Source organism: Equus caballus, chromosome 10 (genome assembly GCF_041296265.1).
Source record: "Equus caballus isolate H_3958 breed thoroughbred chromosome 10, TB-T2T, whole genome shotgun sequence".
Classification (NCBI taxonomy): Eukaryota; Metazoa; Chordata; class Mammalia; order Perissodactyla; family Equidae; genus Equus; species Equus caballus.
In genome coordinates this window covers 57,778,925-57,784,443 of record NC_091693.1, presented here as the reverse complement: position 1 = coordinate 57,784,443, position 5,519 = coordinate 57,778,925, and positions in this window count along the sequence as shown.

Here is a 5,519-nt window from a genome sequence, read left to right as displayed (position 1 = left end):
CAGTGCAATGCCAAAGCTTAGAGGGAGGGAGTACACTGGTCCTCTGAGTGTCAGGGCTTCTGTCTCTCGGCCACTTCCCTCTGTTCATGATTGCCTAGGGGTTTGGCTGTCTGGGTGCCACCCTGGGCTGCAGGAGATTTCCTGAGGCCATCAAAGGGCCTGTCCACTTCTGTGCCACTCTGAACACACTGATTCATTCTGCTGCTCCCATGCTTTGCTGGGAACTGGGCGTGTGTGTGTATGTTGAAGGCCTTGTCAGCCTAGACACCTCACATGGTCATTTCTTCCCTGGACACAGGGAACTCTGCACCACTCTGCTGTTTTTCTGGGGCTCTGTCCAGGAAGCGCCCAGGTTCTCTTTGCCCTCAGTTTTTCCAGCCTATCATCATACTTCGTGCCTTCCCCCAACACGTCCATGCACACACACATACACACAAATGTGTATGCTCTTTACTTCTCTACATCTCCTTCAGCTCCTCCTTTATCTAGGTAGGGGATCTTTGTCCGCTCTTGGGGTAGGCAGTGTAGGGGAGGCCATGCTCTTCTTCACTTCGCATCTTTCCAATTATTTTCTCTCTGTCAGGATTGAGGCATTTGAAGCCAACTGACTCCTGTGTATTTTCTGCTTTATGCTGTGTCATCTCTTCCCTGAAGTAATTAATACCACATCAGGAAGAGTAGGAGTAATAAGAAATATAGGAAAAAATTCTGACTAATATTTCAAGATATGAAACAAATTTGGAGGTGGGAGGATATCCTGCTGTTTTACATAAAACTGTATTTTCACCATTTTCCTGTCTGATGAAATATTTTTCTAAAACATAATTTTAATGACTGCATCATTTATTTAACTACCTTTCTACTGCTGGAATTCCTCGTGTCCTAGGCTGTTAGGGCTGCTGTAACAAAATACCATGGAATGGGTGGCTTATGAGCAGCAGAAATGTATTGCTCATGGTTCTGGAGGCTGAACTGAGATCAGAGTGCCAGCATGGTCGGGTGAGGGCCCTCTTCTGGGTTGCAGACTTCTCGTTGCATCCTCACCTGGCAGAAGGGGCTGGGGATCTCTCTGGAGCCTCTTTTGTGAGAACAGTGATCCCAGTCATCAGGGCTCCACCTTCATGACCTAATCGCCTCCCAAAGGCCCCACTTCCTAAGACTATTACCTTTAGTGGTTAGGATTTCGATGTATGAATTTTGGGGAGACACGAACACTCAGACCATAGCACATTGTTTCCAAGATTTTTTTTTTTTCAATTTCAAATAACTTAGTGATGAAAAACATTGTGCCTAAGTCTTTGGGGACATTTCTCTTTATTTCCTTAATAGGATTCCTACTGAGTCAAAGCACATGAACATTTAAAGGACTCTTGATAATTGTGTCCAAATTGCCCTCCAGCTAAGTTTTTCTAAACCCTCCAAACTGTGGCATCTATTTATTCTTGCTGTGAGTAGCCTTATTATATTGAGCATCGTCAGTTATAGAACTTTTCCATCTTGAGATTCCGTGTTTCTTTGTAATGTTACGTGGAATGTCTTTATTTGTAGCGAAATCGAGTATTCAAAAAGTACTTTGGAAGCTTCCTGGGGAGGTGGGACTGGTGTGGGTTTGTAAGGAAAGAGGTGAAAGACCCTGAGAGTCTTGGGAAGGGATTACTGTCTGTGCACAGGAAGGCAGGTGGGAATGTGGGATGAGGAATGGGATGATGAGAGCTTGAGCAGAATGCTAGGGTGGGGGTCTTCCTAGGAGGAGGGGACAGAGTCAGAATATCCTGGTGCCATCTAAACCTTCTACTACTCATGAACCTCAGTGTAGTCACTCTCCTTTTCGTTTTGCAGCCACCATATTCAAAAAGAAAACTTCCCTCTTTTTTTCTCTAAGTCAACTAGAAGACAAGAAAACTGTAAGGCTGACATATAGCACATTCCAAGTGGGACCCGTTTGCTGGCTAAGCAGTAGATCAGCACAAATTATGAGCATTTAGACATGTGTTAACCTACTAATTGAGGGGAGAGGGACACTAGATGATGCGTTCTCCCTAGATGCCCTTGATCTGCCCCCTCCTGATTCCTGAAACACCAATTAACACTCTCAGTCAATTCGAGAAAACATATGGTGAGGATAAACACTACCCCATAAAGAATCTCACCCCGGCTCGTCACAGGACATTAACGGACCCATCTCGGCACCCCTAAGGGGGTAGAAGAAGCAAACTGTAATGGAAAAGTTACTATTTTCCTATTTAACTTTCTATTTGAGAAAAACATCTTTTGGATATTTAAGAACAATATTAGAAAGTTGTGTGTGTGTGTGTGTGTCTCGTGGTCTGTCTCACTCTCGTTCTCACTCACGTGTGATCTGACTGTTGTCGCTTTGGTGTAAGATCAGCCCATTTACAAAGGTGGTTAGAGGAAAGAATATATGATGCATTTTGAGAAGTCAATTAAATAACTTCCAAAATGAGAAGTTTTACCATTAAATTTTACCACTGGTGAATCCTCTCCCTGTGTCTAGCGGGGCCGCTTCTAGAGGGAGCTCCTATGTCATGGGAAGACATGGAAGTCCCTTAGCATGGATTAGTTCATCACCGCACACTCTTGCTTGAAAGGAGACATGAAGCCACCTTAGAGGCGGGGGGCTCTGGTGGGATTCCTGGGATGGACAGCAGCACTGGCCCTTTGACTGAGGGCTCTCTGTAGATGATGTTCTCTACTCTGTGGGCCTCCCTGCTCCATCCCGGACCAATGCCTCCCAGGACTCTGGGACTTTGCTTTCCTTGCTCTGTGTACCTGTGGTAGGCAGAAAGATGGTCCACAAAGCTACCCACGTCCTAACTGCCAGAACCTGTGAGTATGTTGGGTTACATGGCAAAGGGAATTAGGTTGCAGATGGAATTAAGGTTGCCAATTAGCTGATCTTGAGATGGGAAGATTATACTGGATTATCCAGGTGGGCTCGATACAATCATAAGACCCCCTATAAGTGGAAGAAGGAGGCAGAAGAGAGAGAACCAGAGAGAAGGCAGGGTGAGAAGAAGTCACCTGACATTCTTGACTTTGAAGATGCAGAAATGGCCAGCTCAATGCTTGGCAACTCCAGAGTGCTTAAAATTGAGTTCTTTGTTGTCTAAGCTCGAGTAATGAGCCAAGGAATGCAGGTGACATTCTTGAATAGAATCTATTTCTACAGAAATCTAGAATATTTCTTTAGAAATATTCTAAGATGCTAGAATATTTCTAAACTGGGCCAACTGAGTTGCTGAGGAGATGGAAAAGATACAGGGATGATACTTGGAGGCCCTAAGCATTTTTCAGTTCATGAGTAGTACTATTGGGTCCCGTTTAAGTCATTAAGATCTATGTCCACTTGAAATCCTCCTTATGTTCCTGCTTAGCCCAGGCAGTTGCTCCAGGAGGTTTGTGCTATTCAGAACATGAAGAATCATGAAAAGAGGTTTTTGTCTTCCAAGCATTGAGCTGACCATCAACATTTATTCATTCATTTATCCAATGCAAATTAACTTTAGGTTTTAGTTACGTAAACTGGCATGAGGTTACATATCTCTTGCTCAGGAAACGTAAACCCATGGGAAGCCTGAGAGGAAGGATGTGGCTTGTGCCCTTGAATACTTACCTTCTAGTCAAGGAACTGAGATTAAAAACCTCAACTCTATTACAAGGGAGAGTGTGGTTGTTCCCTAAGAGGGGTACTAGCAGGGGGCAACGTGAGTTTAGAGGGTCAAAGATAAAATGGATATGTTGAGACATTGGAACCAATCTTTAAAATGGGACCATCATCTATCACAAACATTCATCCTACTTTGAAAGGAACTCTGTGTTCAGGGTTGAGAGACAAACTTTCAGTGCAGCCATAGGAGGAAATCCACACTTACTCTTAGGGTCAGAAGAGCCAAACACATTTTAAAAACTGGGTTTACTTTTTTCAGGTTTCATGACAATGATGCAAGTGTACAATTGCAGCATATTGTCCTCGAACAAAGGGACGAGGCTATAAATACAAATGGTCAGAGTGTCACAATGTCCTAAGGATGTGGCCCATGGGAGGGCAACTCCAGAGTGCTTAAAATTGAGTTCTTTGTTGTCTAAGCTCGAGTAATGAGCCAAGCAAGTATCTGTGAGTCATCCTACTCCTGTTTCCAAAACAGACTCACTGACCTGATTTAAGAGGCATTAAAAGGGACGAAGTTGACATTTGCAAATATAGTTAACTTATTTGTCTTGCAGGCAGAGAACATGTTGGGGCAACTTTCAACTGCATTATGTGTGGTCCAGGAGCTTTGATCTCTTTATGCTTTCTTTATATTGAAAAAAAGCTTTGAAGTATCCTGCAATAACGAATACAGTAGATGCCTGTTGTAATGGGTTGCTATGAAATTGATTTGACTCTACCAAGGGTCAACTCTAGTCTCCTAATGAAACCCTCGCATGCTGTAAAAGCCTTTTGCTTCCCAGTAACCTAAGAGAAGAGTGTTAGTCATACTTCCTATTTTCAGCTCACGGAGGGATATTTACCATTGAAGTTTCTCCTTCAAGTCACTGATTAGATAGGGTATCTGTGCCAGAATGGCTGTCACATTGGCCAGTACAAGTGGAAGTGGCATGATTCCCAAGCATCTACCGCTAGATGATGTTTTTCAGTTGCAAATGAACTTTCTGAGTGATGCTTGTGATTTTGACTTGATGCTTTTTCTTATGACTTTTCCATTGATCAGGGAAACTAAAGCAAAACCTAAAAATAACAGTCTCTTGGATTTGTATTGTCCATGGATCATAGATAGGTTTAATTTGATTTTACCTGCTGCTTTAGAGCACATAAAAAACAAATGTTCTGTTTGATCAGCTGAGTATCCGTTCCTGAGTGCTTTGCCCAGGTGTTTCAAGTTGGACCAAAGAATGGGGAGCTCTACAGCCCCTGGAGTCTTGGGTCTTGGGACTCAGAGCCCAGAGTTTCTAAAGGGAGGTGGCATGCAACTGTGCTGGCCACTGTAACCTCACTGTAACCCCTAGCCATTCTTCAGGGATACAACAGGGTTGTAGAGTGTATTTGTGCTTCCGCTAAGCAGAGATAACTTTTCTTTTTCTCCTTCTTCCTTGTCTGCCTCCCACCGCATTCTGGTCATGTGATGCTACTATCTCAGACCTGAAGACAGGTAAAAAGGAACAGAGTGCTCATGGTTCTGTATTTGTGATTCCTTTCTGCACTGAGATGGCCCTGTGTGGGATACAGGACTTTGCCTGGGTGTTGCCAAACTCTTGTCAAACCTTTTGTGAAACCCTTATCCAACGGAATGGGTCATGAGCACCCACTGGATTTTACGTCATTTGGGTGAGGCTAATTCTCTATAGCTTGGTGCTGTGTTGAGTAAAGGGGTGACCTAGGTAACAAGCCACCCCCCCCCCCCCGTTGGTGGGGAGACTGTATTTTTATGACTTAGGGAGTGTGGCAGTAGACTCAAACAACGAGTACCAGAATTGCAACAATGAGACACTGGTCTTTA